Raw genomic sequence first — 18,757 nt, 5'->3', positions numbered from 1 at the left:
TTTGTTGTTATTGTGAATCATATAACTATTAATACTCAATTGTAATTTCAGTTGTTTGACTTCTACATTATTAAGTTAATTACTCATGACGCACAGTCGATGGTTCCGTAAGGAGTTTAACTGGGAATTTTATAATGTGCCTCCGATCTAAACTAGTAATCTTCTTATATTGACTATATGGTTAGAATCTTGTCTAGTTCTTATGACGTGATAAATCGTTTTAAAATTTAACATGTGATTGAGTTGGTACTTATACTTTTGTGTGACCATGCAACCTGTGATAAATAGATCTGTAATAAAGAGGTAAAATTTTGATTGAACACAGTTAATTTGTAGTTACTTGTTTTACATTATGGTACGAATCGTATGCTTTGATGAGACGTCACCAGGGAATGTGTACCATCTAAGAGGTCTCCGATTAAATGTTGTAGTCGTGTTAGCCGTGAATATAACTGAGTAAAGAAGTGCAACTAAAATCCTGATGTTGAGGTAATAGTCGTTCATTAGTAAAGATAGGACTGAAATGAATAAGATGAACCTGTAAATTACGAAATATGAGTCGACACCTAAGCTTGTATTGTTTGAAGGAATTGAATTAAGTTTATCTGATTTTGAGTTTCGTAGTAAGCTGTAAATGGATTCTATGGACGGCTCTGTTATAAGATTTATGTTAAGGAAGTTATTCACCGTCCAGTGTGAAAGTAAAAGTTTAGAAAATGAAATTAAATTTTGTCGTGTGAGTATAAATTCGGAATGAGATTTCCAGCCAGTGTCTGGTTGTATGGTTTCATGATATTTGCTAGTCTGGAGGAATGAAGCTAGAACGGAGTCACAAATAGTGGGTTAATTTAGTCATGTTGTTCGTTCATGTAGTGAATTGGTGGGTTGTGGTTAGTTACGAATGTCAAAACGGGAAATGTAATGTGGTGATTTAAGTGAGTTATGTGTTAACATGGTATGTTGATATTAGTATGATATGTAATGAATATTTGTAAAATTGGTGTAGTTAAATACATTTAATTTTTTATGTCATTGTGTTGGGTGCAGTTTATATATATTTAACACCAAGAACGAAATTTTATGTATGATAGTCTTGTATGTTAACTTTCCAATATCGCTGTTTACTCGCTTGATTGACTCGGCCAATAAGTTTGTAAAATTTGCCAATCAATGTGCATTCGTCATTCGTGAATAAATCCCAAACCCTTTGTTATGAGGATTAAAAATATTTCTAGGACGATAAGTGCTGCGAAACTGATTGTCTTCATTTTATGGGTGATTCTGTGTCTTGACCTAAATCTGTACAGTTATGTAAAGGAAAGTCAGACTGGACCTATTAGGTTACAAATTTTCATAAATCGATTTATTAAGTTTTGACCCTAATTCTTTTCTTATGTTGATTGATTCCCTATGTTTATAAGGTATGAGATTACAAAGATTAGTGAAGTGAATAATTACTAATGATTTTACTGGTAACCTTGTAAAGCATTGTTCCATTCATAATTTGATTATTCACATGAATAAATGTTACCAATATTTCTTAGAAAATATGCTGCCACGAGAATACGCCGGGTAGGATTATCGTGGTATGTTACGTTAGTGATCTTGCTTAGTAACCTTGATGAAACGATGTTATTTGACATGAACCATATGTGAGCACCTAGGCATCTTCATCTTTGTAACCTGAGTAGTAATGTATAAATTAGATTGACAAGCAGATCCTGTGAATGTTATTGCATGTATTGATTGATATGAAGAGTGTCTAGATTAATACTGAAATGTCTTAAGTTATTCAACGTGGCTTTTGCTCCAATCCGTGGCGATGTGCTATAGCAGCAGTAACTGTAGCTTCCTTGGGAGAGCTTGTATATTGATTGTCTTTAGTAGGGATTAGTGAACTTGAGCATGAGTTGTGAATCTTTTATCCTCTTTCAGTTGTTAGAAGTAGTTTGAGAACTTTTGTTATAATAATGAAGGTTACGGGGACGTAACCATGTTTAAGGAGGGTAGGATTGTAAAATCTTTATGCCTTCATGTGTGATTTCTCAGTTTGGCTATATTGGTTATGCGTTGTGTGGGTTATGTTGGAGTGTTACATGATGTGTTTCTGTTATGGTTAAACTTCGGGGACGAAGTTATTATAAGGAGGGTGGAATGTAATACTGCGTTTAATATTCAATTTGGTGGGTGCCTTACATACTTTTGTATATGCGTTTCATAATTCGTTTGCGTTGGTTGGTAGAGAGGGTAAACTTCGTGACGAAGTTCTTTTAAGGAGGGTAGACATTCATACCCGGTATTTTAATATGATATTATATTAGGCCGAGTTACCAGCTGGGTCGTGTAGTGTATTTGTGACTCGGGTAACTATGTGACTCGGGTTTTAATTAATCTAACTAGGCCAGGCCCGTATCGTCTTAATAGCACCTATCCTATATGTATAACTCATCTAACCAAACCCTAATCTCCCTATCACCATATTCACTTTAACCATGAGAAAAGAGAGAAAAGAGAGAAGAGGGAGCCGTGTGTGAAGGGAGCCGCGTGAGGCATTGCGAGGCGATTTCTCAGCCTATTCTCATCCTATTTCGTAAGTAGACTATCCTATTACCTCTTTATTCAATTATTAGCATAATTATAGTAGTATTGGAATAATTTTTGTAACCCTAGAAATTGGTTTGGGGGTTTTGATTATAAATTGTATGAGATAAATGAATAGAATAGTTACAGCAATTCACAGATTCGTTGGTCTGTGTTATTTGAGTGTTTTACATGTCTTAAATTCGTGGGATGCAAAAAGTTAAAGAAGAGACTCATATTTATTCCAAGCCTAGTTTATGCCTGTGAAAATTGGAAGCATTTCACCGTGTAGTTTTTCCTGAATAAATTATTTGTGAACGTCTATCTAAAAAGTCCGCGAATCAGTAGAGGCTAAACGATTACTTCTAAAACATAATTTAGATATTGAATTGGTGCTGGGTCTTTTTCATATATTTAATTTAAAGAGTTTAGATGAGTTAGGCGTTGGTTTTACTTAAAATTCATTTGTCAAACTCGTTTTATGAGTCTATACTTTTTATGCGACGGTTTCTGTCAGTTTTTGGAAATCAGTCTGAAAACCCTTGATAAGTCTGGAATTTGAGAAAAACACGTTAGATATAATTTGTAGCTAAGACTCATGGGGTTCCAATTCAGTTGGCCTTGCATCAATTCGAATTTTCTGGAATTAGTTATTCATTTCATACCGAGTCCCCATGTGCGGAAAGTCGGGAAAAATCGTGTTTGTTCTTTAAATTGATATTTCTATTAAGTGATGATGAGTCTAGGTTATGTGCATGATTAATTGACTGAGTAGGTGGTAATTATACATAATTATGTTATGTAGGTGATGGATATGTGAAGGATCATAAGTGATTGCTTGTGTGTGCTTGGATTTGCTGGCACTTTGAGGTAGGGAAATACACTTGACTTATTATCGTTGATGTTGAATTGTGTTGACTTGTTTGTGTTTCATATGACCAAACTGTGAACGTTGACTTGATTCGTGGTTGTTGATTTATGTTATGATTCATATACTGGAAAGTGATTGACTGAATTGACCGTATTGAGTATGTTATCACAACATTTGGTAACCGGCATGATTTATGATTGATCAGTTCAATGATATATATATTGCGTTGCATTAATTTTTTTTGAGCATTCATATGCGTTGGAGATGGAGGATGTTGTGTTGATGTGGTGTGGTGAAGATGATGTTGTGATAAGGCCCAGGCGGGTTCTGCAGGACTTGCCCTGGTGTCCTCAACAAGTGCGGTGCGGATCGGCTACGGTCGATATATAGTCTACCGGAGATCGGTATGGCTGGGTGTTTCGGGTTATGAGTTGTGATGAGATGTGGTGGTGATGGAGGAGCATGCATATCATACATACTTGTTGTATTGTATTCCCTACTCAACCTCGTGGTTGACCCTGTGTATTCGTGAACACCTGTGACGATCCAAATATTGGGGAGCAGTCTTGACAGGTTTATGAGACAGGATGGGAGCTTGATGGGCGTGAGACACTGGATCAGAAGACTTAGTAGCTAGATCATCATTTAGAAGACTTTCACTTTCATTCATGTTAGTTCTTTGTAATTTGAAAAAAAAGGGTTTTGTAATAATTAAGTTAAAGTAATTATATAATTTGCCTTGGAGTTTAATTTGTTATTCACTACCTCGGGAAACCGAGATGGTAACAGTCCGGTTTATTAGGGAATATCTTGCTAGAGGCTCCTTCATAAATCGGGGTGTTACAGAGAGAGTACTTTATAATCTGGCATTATGATTTATGATTAATGAATATTGACTTTGAGGGTTTTTTGTGTTTCTGCTTTTATGATCATGAAAGTAAAGCTGTGTGTACTCTTCGTGTCAAGAAGGCTTTAGAGTTTAAATGTTTGAAAGAAAAGCTAATAGAGTTATAAAACCATATATGTCGTGATTTACAAGCTCATATTCCTCATTTGAGATTGCGTAATGTATAGCTCATAGGATTGGCGTAATTCCAAAATCCAAAGTCTAGCTCAAGGTGAATACAAGGGCCATACGATGAAATGTTAATATGTTCTCAGAAAACATCATTGTTATCACCAGGGGCGAGTCTAGGATTTAATTTTTTGTGTAGCAAGATTGGCATGTTGAATCCCGTCAATATCACCCTAAGTCCTAAACCAAACTCGAACTTTAGTTGTGACTTTCACAAATACTTACGTGAGACGGTTCTAGAACATATATTACAAACTATCTAATATTATTGTGATATACCTACCATCTTCTTTGATGGGGTTAGAATTTTAGACAATAACCCGATTAATAGCGCTACTAAACCAGTGAATGAATAGATAAAGATTAAAAAACGAACAGCTAAAAACTTATACACGCATATGACACCGAAACCTCGCCAGCGGTGGGAAAAATTTGACATCAAATGATGGGAAAGATCATCAGGCATCAGCTATGATATATGGTGTCAAACAAACATAGAGGCAAGTTTTTCTATATGGTATGTATATTATCAAAACAAAGCAACAAATATTAACACATTAAAAGAAGCATTTATATCAAATGGAAAGATAAAAGGGAATCTTGAAGAGTTCAAAATAATTTGTTTCTAATACGGATTGGGAAATGGTGGCAGATAGGATACCAAGAATTAGGACTTAGGGCTTGCCTGGAATCCATGGAATAATTCGGGGGTAAATGTTAATTGGGTGATAATTATCGGGGAAGTTAATTACTTGGGTAATGAGTTTATTGATGATAGGTTGCATATGGGTAATAATTACCGTGTAGATGTTTTACTCCCTTAATCATTACCCAGGGGGGAGGGTGCGTGGGTAATGTATTACCCTTTCAGGAGGGTAATAGATTCAGGAGGTGAATAATTACTCTCATGCCAAACATGGAAAATGCACCTTAACTATTACTCCCATATTCATTCCCTTCCTTTTACCCTCAATCCAAGCAAGCCCTTACAGATATTCAATGTCTAAAGTCTAATGACGTAGTAATTGTACTCCCTCCAACTTTTATTATATGACGTTTTACTCAATTGCACACTTAATAAGGTAATTACTCCCTCCAACTTTTATTATATGACGTTTAAGCCTTTCATAATTTTTTTTTATAAGATAGACGTTTTGCACTTCTCAATAAATTTGCTATTAAATTCAAAGTTTTCACATGACTTTTTCAATTCCAAAGCAAAGAACTCTGTATCTACATCTTCAATTTTCACTTGTACGAGTATATAATTATCCTTCAATGGATGATTAACTTTCCTTTCAATAATTATCAATCCTTTTCTCCAATTATTTGAGACTGAATATTTTCCATGGATGACCACGATTATGAAGTTGAAGACAAAGAAAGCTTGGTAATACCAGATTCTGAAGATGAATTATTCGAAACTATCGTTCCGGAATCAAATTATGAAGAGTTACCTGCTTCAAAATTAGAGGCGGAAAAAAATTTGGTGTTGCCATATTCTGAAAAATCGGCAGATGAAGTAATTATCCAAGAATCGGAGGATGGAGAGAAGCCAAAATTTGAAGAAAATTTACAAAAAATTATTAATGCCCGGAGGGAAAATAAGGGATACAGAAAAGTTCGGTGAGGCCATATTCCGCTATCCTAATCTAATCACCGAGTGTATGTTGAAGACATTAATCCCGGCGTTGTACAATAGCAACGGAGAAGAGCCAAAATTTGAAGAAGAGTTAAGAGGAAATTATCGTTCCGAATTCAGACGATGAAGATGATCGATTTTTGGTGACAAGAAAAAATGTAATACTGTGAGCTAATATGTAATACTGTGATCAATTAGCTAATTACATTGTTTAATGTAATACTGTGATCAATTCGCTACTGATTGATGTTATATGCTCATTCTATTTCTCTAACTATTTCGTTATATTACGTTGTTTAATGTAATACTGTGAGCTAATATGTTACTGATTGATGTTATATGGTCACACTATTTCTCTACTTATTTCGTTAATATGTTGTTTAATTTAGTACTGTGATCAATTTGTTGCTGGTTGATGTTCTAAGTTCGTACATTTTCACTAAAGATTTCGCTATTAGAACTCGTTTGATTTAAATTTGTGACTCTTATTGATTGATGTTTCTGTAGGTCTGGTGAGCTAATTAATTACATTTCAAGTATGCCTTCTTCCGTCGAAGTTATTCGTGCTATGGACGAAATTTCCGACACCGTGAGTATTTTCGATGTAAATTAGGTTTCGTATGTGTTGTTTCGATTAGTTTTTGATTAATTAGTATTTTTGATTGGCTAGGTGTGTTCAGTGGTAGATTCGGCTGAGTTATGCAGAAACACCCATCCTGACAGGTAAGTTTTGATTGTTTTTCGGTTATTTGATTTCGATTTTAGTTTGGTTGCAAATGAATGAGGATCTCGGTTGTATTTGAATGTTGTTGGGGAGTTTGTGGAGCAAGCTAATATGGCATCTATGAGAATGGATGAGTATCTACATGTGAGGTGTCTTCTTACCTGCTTTTCGTACTTTTGCACTGTTCATTTTTTTTCCATGGCTGCATTTGGATATGTATGGAGAGCTTCTGATTGTAGAACTGTGTGTGTGTGTGTGTGTGTGTGTGTGTGTGTGTGTGTGTTTTGCGATTAGAAAATTATTCCATGTTCTAGTTTCATTTGAGTTTAGTGACTTCTAGTGAATATGCAAATAGTGAGAACGACAACAAAGCCCATTATGAGAAACCTGAAATAGAAGGAGGTAAATAGAGAATAGGAGAAAGAGCGAGACATAAAAGAGGACAATTGAAAATATTTTAATCCTCTATATTGCTTGTTTCCGCAAATAATGTGAATGAGAAAAATATACGGAATACTCCGCCCGTCTCATTCATTTGCTTACCTTTTTTTCTTTGTGATGGCAACTTTAATCAAAGGTTGTGATGGAGGGAGTATAAAATAACAAAGCCATGGACTTGTTGAGGTGAGTTACGCATTGGCCTAGAAGCCTTCACCAATGGGTGACTGATCAAGGCGATGTATTGTTTCTGATTTAGGGGAAGGACTGCAGGTGTGAACAATGCTAAAATGGCCTCACTTGCCCAGAGGGCCAGAGTACTGGCTCGTGTCTAAATATAATTTGTGACTGAATTCTTGAATATTTGAAATTATAATAATATTCATTATTGCGTATTGATCGGCTGATATGCATAATAGGTTAGCTTTGGCCCCTTTTTTTTGAAGATGGGGGTCTGACAATTTCTTGAATAAATCTTATAAATCTCTTTTGTAGTTATATACGGAGTAGAATTTTGTCTTCATTACTATGCTTGTATGTTACTCTTTCTTGACTTCACTCTTTTACAGAAATTCAAATGATTCAGTTTCTAATCCTGCTCAGCTGCCACATACTCCTTCAGTTTCAAATTTTTGGCCTATTTTAAGTTTTTAACTAGGATTCACTATGAAGATAATGTGTTAAAGTGTTATTTGTACACTTTGGATAAGAGTAGTATGGGTTGAGAAACTAGGAAATAAGGGATACACAGTCATTACGAGGATAGTAGAGAAAATTGTAAATATAACATACTAAAACGGCGAAAATGAGCAATTAAACATTCCAACCGCAAAAAGCTTGATAATGCCCGGAGGGAAAATAAGGGATACAGAAAAGTTCGGTGAGGCCATATTCCGCTATCCTAATGTAATCACCGAGTGTATGTTGAAGACAATAATCCCGGCTTTATACAATAGCAACGGAGAAGAGCCAAAATTTGAAGAAGAGTTAGAGGAAATTATCTTTCCGAATTCAAACGGTGAAGATGATCGATTTTTGGTGACAAGAAAAAGTCGTTAATTGTAAAACGTCATATAATAAAAGTTGGAGGGAGTAAAATCACAAGAACTAACGATTTTTTCTTGTCACCAAAAATCGATCATCTTCATCGTCTGAATTCGGAACGATAATTTCCTCTTAACTCTTCTTCAAATTTTGGCTCTTCTCCATTGCTATTGTACAACGCCGGGTTAATGTCTTCAACATACACTCGGTGATTAGATTTGGATAGCGGAATATGGCCTCACCGAACTTTTCTGTATCCCTTATTTTCCCTCCGGGCATTAATAATTTTTTGTAAATTTTCTTCAAATTTTGGCTTCTCTCCATCCTCCGATTCTTGGATAATTACTTCATCTGCCGATTTTTCAGAATATGGCAACACCAAATTTTTTTCCGCCTCTAATTTTGAAGCAGGTAACTCTTCATAATTTGATTCCGGAACGATAGTTTCGAATAATTCATCTTCAGAATCTGGTATTACCAAGCTTTCTTTGTCTTCAACTTCATAATCGTGGTCATCCATGGAAAATATTCAGTCTCAAATAATTGGAGAAAAGGATTGATAATTATTGAAAGGGAAGTTAATCATCCATTGAAGGATAATTATATACTCGTACAAGTGAAAATTGAAGAGGTAGATACAGAGTACTTTGCTTTTGAATTGAAAAAGTCATGTGAAAACTTTGAATTTAATAGCAAATTTATTGAGAAGTGCAAAACGTCTATCTTATAAAAAAAAAATTATGAAAGGCTTAAACGTCATATAATAAAAGTTGGAGGGAGTAATTACCTTAATAAGTGTGCAATTGAGTAAAACGTCATATAATAAAAGTTGGAGGGAGTAATATTACTACGTCATTAGACTTTAGACATTGAATATCGGTAAGGGCTTGCTTGGATTGAGGGTAAAAGGAGGGGAATGAATATGGGAGTAATAGTTAAGGTGCATTTTCCATGTTTGGCATGAGAGTAATTATTCACCTCCTGAATCTATTACCCTCATGAAAGGGTACTACATTACCCACCCACCCTCCCCCCTGGGTAATGATTAAGGGAGTAAAACATCTTTACAGTAATTATTACCCTTATGCAACCTATCATCAATAAACTCATTACCCAAGTAATTAACTTCCCCGGTAATTATCACCCAATTAAAATTTACCCCCGAGTTATTCCATGGATTCCAGGCAAGCCCTAAGTCCTAATTCTTGGTATCCTATCTGCCACCATTTCCCAATTCGTATTAGAACAAATTATTTTGAACTCTTCAAGATTCCCTTTTATCTTTCCATTTGATATAAATGCTTCTTTTAATGTGTTAATATTTGTTGCTTTGTTTTGATAATATACATACCATATAGAAAAACTTGCCTCTATGTTTGTTTGACACCATATATCATAGCTGATGCCTGATGATCTTTCCCATCATTTGATGTCAAATTTTTCCCACCACTGGCGAGGTTTCGGTGTCATATGCGTGTATAAGTTTTTAGCTGTTCATTTTTTAATCTTTATCTATTCATTCACTGGTTTAGTAGCGTTAGTAATCGGGTTATTGTCTAAAATTCTAACCCCATCAAAGAAGATGGTAGGTATATCACAATAATATTAGATAGTTTGTAATATATGTTCTAGAACCGTCTCACATAAGTATTTGTGAAAGTCACAACTAAAGTTCGAGTTTGGTTTAGGACTTAGGGTGATATTGACGGGATTCAACATGCCAATCTTGCTACACAAAAAAATAAATCCTAGACTCGCCCCTGGTGATAACAATGATGTTTTCTGAGAACATATTAACATTTCATCGTATGGCCCTTGTATTCACCTTGAGCTAGACTTTGGATTTTGGAATTACGCCAATCCTATGAGCTATACATTACGCAATCTCAAATGAGGAAGATGAGCTTGTAAATCACGACATATATGGTTTTATAACTCTATTAGCTTTTCTTTCAAACATTTAAACTCTAAAACCTTCTTGACACGAAGAGTACATACAGCTTTACTTTCATGATCATAAAAGCAGAAACACAAAAAACCCTCAAAGTCAATATTCATTAATCATAAATCATAATGCCAGATTATAAAGTACTCTCTCCGTCCCAATCATTTGTTTACCTTTGATTACAAATTTAAAATATCCCTCACAAAGAACATAAAAGTAAACAAATGAATGAGATAGAGCGAGTACTATCAACCACATCTATACAATATAATTAAAAGGCTAATGTGACATGGCAAATTAAATGTGACATGGCAAATGTGACAATGCAAAATTAAATATGACATGGCAAATTAAATGTGACATGGCAATATCATAATAGACATATTATCAATCTATACAATATATTTTAAAAGACAACATAAAACATTAAATTTTATTCCATGAGCCATTTTTACAATTAATTTGTATTTTGTATTTGATTATATAATATTTGCTTAGTGACAAATTACAATACAATATTGACGTCTTGACGGATAATTCTTACTAAAAAAACACACATTGAATGATAATTGAGTTAGCGCCTCGCCAAAAAAAAAGTAAAAGCCTATTTGGGGAGGTGTATATCAATTATAAATAATTTTCTATAATAAAAAAAATACCACATGAACACCGAAACTTTGACTATTTCTAATATAATACTGTTTATTTTGAATGAGACCATTAGAAGTAACTAAATTACCCTACAAAGTAATATTTACAAATTTTTGGGATCAGCTTAAAAATAGTTTAATTATTTGTGACTTAAAAATTGAGAAAATATTGCGGTCATACAAAAGAACGGTCTCACAAAAAAAATTATCTTTATGTAGAATTTAGAACATAATCAACACAAATATTTATTATAATATTTATGTCATAATAATGAAAAAAATGATGCTCAAAAGTCATGAACTTTGCTCCATATTTATGCCTATATTAAATGTGATAATAATGAAAAAGGATGTTCAAAAGTCATAAAAAATATCCTTAATTTTTTATATATTTTTGATGAATGACAAAATTTGTGAGAACAAAAAAAAAATCTAAAACATTAAATACAAATAGCATAACAAACATTAAAATTTGGCATTTTTAATTTCTAGATAAATTTAACAACAATTAAAAATCAAATAAAATTCATACTAAATTTTTAATTTCTACTTTATTGTTAGAATATTCTAAGCAACACATAAATATCACATAATTCTAATTTTACGCCGTTTATAAAATAATAAAGAATTTGTAAAGATTAAGGGCAAATAATAAAATACTTAACATTAAACATTGACCTTTTAATTTTTCAAACTATAATAAGTTAAACGACAAATAAAAATTTATATCACTCTAATTTTAAACTGTTTATATGTGCAATTCTCTCTTAAATCTTATTGCAATAAAGTTGCTCAATTTCATTAATTGGATACATATATAAATCTATAAATATAATTTATAAATAAAAAACAAGGCAAAATATCTACCATTTTTAGTTTCGTAAGATGACTCCCTAAACAATTCTTATGCAATGTGGATTTTTTTTTAAAATAAAAATAAAAAATTAGAGCAAACATTTTATATTTTATTTCGCCTTACTCTATATTTATGTCTATATTAATATTTACTAATAATGAAAAATAATGCTCAAAAGTCAAAAACCTTTACTACATATTTATGTATATAGTAAATTTGATAATAATAAAAAGAGACGCCAAAAGTCATAAAACACATCCTCATTTGGCTATAAATGTTTGATGGAAGACAATATTTGTGAGCCAAAATAAGCCAATATAATTTTGCCCCCATCATCAAAAGAATTGTAAATATGTGTCAATAATTGTTCTTATCATTTTATCAGCATCAAGTTAAGTGTATTAAGGTTTTAAATTAATAATTTATTTATTTTTAAGTTCCATTGGTTATGAAGTACTCTTCATATTTTTAACCTTCTCATATATGTTGTTTTATTCCATTTAGGGCATATCAAAATTTGTGGAGTTGTGTTATTTAAAGGTAAATACACTTACATCTTTATGATTCAATGCCCTCTTTTTTTCATTATTTACGGGAAAACTTAAATTATTAACGATAAGATTAATATTACATAAATCAAATTCCAATATTTTGTTTGTTGTTAATCACTCAATGGTTTTTTGTTTTTTGTTTTTGTAGGGATATTTTATTGGAGAAAGAAGACTATATGAAGAAGAAAATACTAGAATTGCATAAATAAATACTCCCTCCATTCCACTGAATACTATATTATAAACTAACTACAAGATTGACAACACGAATTGAATATGAATGACTAATTGATTTTAGGTTCATAAATTTTTTTAGGATTTCAGAAACTTTCAAAAGTATGTTTTATTTGGGTATGTGTTGCTTTTTTATTCATCATTTTTTCTTTGAATAATAGCTCTCATATAATGAAATTGGAGTTGCGAGGATCTCAATCTTATTAACAAGTTAGACAAAGAAATCTAATTAACATAGCTAAGGGCTAAATGTAAATTATTATCTAATATTTATGCATACATGTCATTATCTATCTAAGTATATATACAAAACATATAATGAGATTGCAATAAAATTTGTAGCGGGCTACTATATATTTAACTCATTTTATCATTTATGCAAAAATTTAAAATTTAGGATTTTTGACAAATTGATATAGATGATATACTAAGACTAGCATTTATTAAACTTCATAACTATGTTACTATAAAAAAATATAATTTATGAGAATTAGAATATTGAGAAGATAAAAAACCCTATAATCATATATATTTTAAACTCCTTACATTGTGAGATTTATCCTTCTCAAAAAAAGAACGAAAAAAAAAAGAGAAAATAATTCAACATTATGCATTGATTTGTCCTTTCATCTTCACTTATTAACTTTATTTATCCTAAATGACAAAAGGACGTTAAAACTTTCACATAGAAATTCTAATTAAAACGCAACCTTAACCAATTTTTTTACATGGATGCCATGAATTACTAAACTCATTGATGATTACTATTGCCATGGAGTATTTAAGCAGGGTATTGGCTTATGTTACTGAAAATATGGAATTTAGATATCATCCTATGTGTGGTCCATTGAAGCTTTCTCATTTAATGTTCGCTGATGATTTACTATTGTTCAGTAAAGGGGATGTGAAGTCCATTATGGTGTTGCTGAGGGGCTTTGCTACTTTCTCTAAAGCTTCTGGTCTTCAAATGAGTCCTGCAAAAACCAGTGCTTACTTCAATGGAGTTCCTGGTTGGATTAAGGCTGATATTCTGGAAGTTGCAAGGTTTACAGAAGGGGAGTTACCATTTCGTTATTTGGGCATTCCAATCACTGCTGGGAGGCTCTCCAAAGCTCAGTGTCAAATATTGGTTGAGAAAATTACATCCAAAATTGCTAGTTTTGGGACTAGGCATTTGTCTTATTCTGGGAGGCTCGTCCTAGTTAATGTAGTGCTTACCTCCTTGTATACTTATTGGATGAATGTCTTTGTTATCCCAAAGAATGTGGTGAGTAGATTGAATGCAATTTGTAGGAATTACCTATGGGATGGTACAGTTGATTACATGAGGGTTCCTAATGTTAGCTGGGATAAGAGCTGGTCACCCAAGGCAGAAGGAGGATTAGGGATAAAGGATAGCTATGCTTTGAATAGTGCTGTTGTTGGGAAGTTAGTTTGGTGGATCTATTGTTGCCCTGATAAGCTATGGGTGAAATGGGTCAACCAAATCTACTTAAAAGGCAAGAACCTGGATGATTACACACCTACAGGGGATATGAGCTGGGGGTGGAAGAATGTTTGTAGAGTCAAGGAGAAGTTGAGTTCAGGTTACTGTCATGGTCAATGGTTGTTGGATCTTAGAGGTTATTCTGTTAGTAGTGGGTATGAGCTACTAAGGAAGAAGTATACACCTGTACAGTGGCATAAGTATATTTAGCATTCGTGGTCTGTACCTAAGCACAGATTCATTGGCTGGTTGATTACCAGGGAGGCTTTGCAGGTGAAGGAGAAACTGTATGCTTTGGGGATCAGTCCTGATGATCTCTGTTTACTGTGTGGGAGAGAAGCTGAATCTCATCATCATCTTTTCCATCAGTGTGTTTACAGTAGAGGTATCCTAGAAGGGATGGCTAGATTATGTGCTGTTAACATTCCAACTGATGACATCCTGCTGTGGATATGGCATCAGCATTGGTCTAAAATCAAGAAAGGTATTCTGTGCTGTGCGTTTTTAGCCTGCTTTTACCACATATGGATGCAACGGATTCAAGCTCGTCATGACAACTGCCTTCTGAGGCCTGCTGTAGTGCTGGAGCAGATTAGAAAGATAGTTAAATTGCGGATTAGTACTCATTGTAACCAAATTATTGGAAATGATAAAATATGGTTAGGGAGTATTGACTTATGTAAATAGAGTTTCGACTCTATGTGAAATCGGTTGTATGGAAAAGGATAGGTTGTAATAACCTTGTTTGTGCTTAATGGAATCTTACATTTCACCAAAAAAAACTCATTGATGATTTGAAGGTATTTTTTTGTTTTTTTAAAACCACATGTTATTAGTATATTAATCAAAACAATAACTAAAGTACAATATATAGTCTATAAATAATATAAAAAGGCAAGCTTATAGTATAATAACACACCATTCACTTTTTTGGAGAGTTCTAAGCAAACCATGTCATCACCTATTATTTAGAAAAATAAAAAAAAAGATAAATTTCATAATTAAATTTTAAACTGAGTTAAACACCAATAGTATAATTGTTAAATTTTTCAATATCTATATCAAAGAAACCGCGTATAAACTATTTTGTAATAACACAATCATCAAATTTGGCTTTTCATTCTAAAAGTAAAACTAAATAGTCATTAAACATCAAAATAAATACTAATTAAATTTTGGAATTTTATTATTATAAAAATTTGGCTGACAAAATCATCATTTAGTTTTTTCAGCATTTATAGTTCTCACGTATTCTTTCAAAACAATGTTAACCATTCAATCTATTATGAATTATAGTTCGTGAATAAAAATATAGAAGTTTCTATTTTGAAAGTTTTCTTTTATGTTGAAAAATAACATAAATCAACTGTTTTAAATGAAATAATAATAAAAGGTAGAAAAATGACTGACACGGATGAAGTATAATAAAAAAAAAAAGAAAACAATAATAACAATAATCATTGCAAAAATACTAAAAAAATAGAGCAATATCCGTGGCAAAATACAAATAATCGTGGGCAAAAGTTTAGTAAATTGTGATTATATACATAACAATAAATATATGCGCATTGATTAATATTTTTTCCTTACGAGTCTATTGTTGGGAAATGTGTCCTCAACAATAGTGCGATCACATGATTTAAATATCATCATTAAAATCTCATTTTAAGAATACATGTGGGATGTAATATTTTACAGTCAACTGGTCCACACATATCGGTAATGATTGGCTGACTAGAGTTTGACATTACTGTCGTGCGACGGTGGTGATCAGTTGATCCCCTTAGGTCATACCTATAGGGAAATACTCTTAATTGATTATTTAATTAATCGTATACTGATACGAGTTAATTAAATTGCTTAAAATTGACGGATGATTTTGTGAGTATAATTTACGTATCTTATTGTAGATATGATTAAATAAGACGCGGTCTAAGTAATCGAATTATTTTATTACTTGGATGAAATTATTGTTTATAGAAACAAATGAAACGGAATGAATAAATTATTATAAATACAGAATGTTGTAGTTTATAATTTGGAAACATTTTTGGTACGAGTAATTACGAATTACTAGTCAATTTTGTAAATGACATATTTTATGAGTATGTTGATTTTTAATATGATAAAAATACATTACATTGTAACATGTCATGTAACATGTTACATGTGACAAATTTGACAAATGACAAAATAAAATGGTTTCTCCATTTTATACTTAAAACCGAAAATATGGGTGGGTATATAGTTTATATTGTGTTATTTATCTTAAATGGAAACACAATCATGAAACTAGGTAGTAGGCTTTGCATGCTTGGTCTCTTGTGAAGAGCAAAAATGAAAGCTATTGGGCAACCTACCCAAGGCCATTTTTTCGGCCATAATGAAGAGAAAAGAAAGAGTTTTCTTTTCCTAATAAATTCATTCATTCAACATCTTATTTTCTAGTGTAAAAAAATCCAAAAAAACTCTCTACAATTTATGAGAATTCTAGAGAAATAAACTCACAAATATTACCACCTCTTGACCGAAATTTCAAGAGTGAAAATACAATTTATATTGTATCAATTTTATTGTAAAACCATTATTATTACTAGATCTAAATAGTTTTGGTTTATTAAGATGTATTCCTTGGGTATATGCTTTTGGGAGGGATTCTACACTTGAATCCTTGTTCTTCCATTTGGAAAGCTCAAGAACAAAAGAGAAGGAGATCTCTTTTGTGCCCATAAAACCGAAACATCCATTGTAAGAATACGATTTCTTCTCTTTTTGTTTATTTGTTTGCATGCATAAAATCCGTAATTAATTTTATGACAAATTATTTCGACATATAAGAGTATGTTTGTATGTATATGAATCTACATTTCCTTCAATCGGTATCAGAGCCTCGGTTGTTTGCATGCAAATTGGTTAAAAGTTTTTCCAAGTTATAAGAATAACAAATAAAACTTGTAAAATTTGTGTTATTATGAGATATCACTAAATTAATCCATGCATGTTAATATTTCTGGTCCTAAAATGTTTTAGGATATTTTGGTTAATTTTACGGATTTTTATTGTTCATATTTCTCTATAATGACATTTAAATGTGATTTTATGAGTAAAAATGTCATTTTTGGTCGAAAATTAGCTATACTTCGAATTTTCACTTGATTTTTGGATATGTTGTTACATATATTATTTTGAGATGACCTGTAAATTTTCATAATTTTTGGACTTGTTATGCTCGAAAAATGAATTTTTCATTATTAAATTCGGATTTAAGAGAAAAATAGGTTAATATGAGTTAAATTTCGAATCTGGTCATAGAAAATTAATATGTTGTCACATGCAATTTTACAAGATGTGTGTAAAATAATTGGCTATAAAGAAGTCTTTTAGCATGATTTATGAATTTTTGAAGAAAAATAGCATAAATAGTGACATTATTAGTGGAAAATTAATAAAACATAATCTATGATTTAGGAAAAACGTGTAATGTTGCATTTTATTATCTTTTTCAGATCTAAAATTGAAAAGTTAGTGAAAATAATTTTTCCATGTTTTTATGATTATTTTATTATAAATCGATAAACCGCAACATTGTTTTTCCCGAAAAATTTCGAAATTTTTAACCTAAGATTTTGAACATTATGAGTGTCATGGAATTTTTCCAGAATGTTCATGAATTTAAATTTCAAATTTTGAATTTATTTGAAATTTTGGATTTATTTGAAGTTTAATAGCTTATTTTTGTAATTTTTGGTCCATTTATGAACAATTTTGTAAATAAAGGTTAATTATGGTCAAATTATTAGTGAAGACTATATTTTGAGTCCTAAGAGGTTAGGGTAATTAACTTATACATAAATATGAGTTTATGTATTTTTGTGATTATAAAATGTTGAAATCACGCAAATCCGTAAAAGCCGAGTAATATACGATATTGGCTAATTAAAGGCGATTTAGCATAAAATTGAGCATGTTCATACATATTATAATGCTGCATTTTCTTTATGATTGTCATAATTTTAATTTATGTAATTTTGAATTATGTAATTTTACTTAGTATGGCCTTAGATTTAATTGGTATTTCCCGAAATGTATGGGAATATCGATTCGGTTGTAATTTTTAATTGTGATCTCTTATCACCGTTTTGTAATTTAATAGATTTATTTTATTTTAGTTACAAATGTATAATAGGAAATTATGTAATTTATTATGTAATTTTATTCATTCCGGAGTTCCAAAAGACGGATTTCTTCAAGAATGACGATACATAAAGACGGTGTTACCTCGAGATGCGTGCCATAACCGGAGTTCAAGGGACCAATGGAGTTGGTTTCCGAATTTGTAATAGTTAAATAGTTTTCTATTTTAGGAAGGCCATACTAGGATTTATTTATTTATTTTTATGCTTGCATTTTATTTTATGTCACATGCATCGCTAAATCGCCATAACTAAAACATGCATCTTTTTATCGAGTTTTTCGACCGTGTCAATTCGAATTATCGTAGTTCACCGCTTTAGTTCACTTAAAACGTGATAGATAATAAATTGGCATGACCTCTCGCTAAAACAATCAATTGAGACATAGCCTTACCAAATATTAGAAACCCATGAAGTACCGGTTTCGCAGGGAGTTGAGTCGAGCTTCTGCTTTACCGTAAGACAAAC

The 18,757-nt window shown here is 32.0% G+C and overlaps 1 protein-coding gene and 1 long non-coding RNA gene across 2 annotated transcripts in view; both read left to right on the top strand.

Annotated features, from left to right (window-relative positions):
• The window catches only part of LOC141618159 (putative UMP-CMP kinase 2), an 86,696-nt gene that overhangs the window by 45,784 nt on the left and 22,155 nt on the right, over positions 1 to 18,757 (top strand). The window lies entirely within an intron of this gene.
• Positions 2,492 to 4,265, top strand: LOC141622050 (uncharacterized). The gene is made up of 3 exons (XR_012532850.1): positions 2,492 to 2,590; positions 3,386 to 3,450; positions 4,016 to 4,265. It is a non-coding gene; the product is annotated as an uncharacterized LOC141622050 (long non-coding RNA).

This window comes from Silene latifolia, chromosome X (genome assembly GCF_048544455.1).
Source record: "Silene latifolia isolate original U9 population chromosome X, ASM4854445v1, whole genome shotgun sequence".
Lineage (NCBI taxonomy): Eukaryota > Viridiplantae > Streptophyta > Magnoliopsida > Caryophyllales > Caryophyllaceae > Silene > Silene latifolia.
This window is presented reverse-complemented; position numbering and strand designations above follow the sequence as displayed.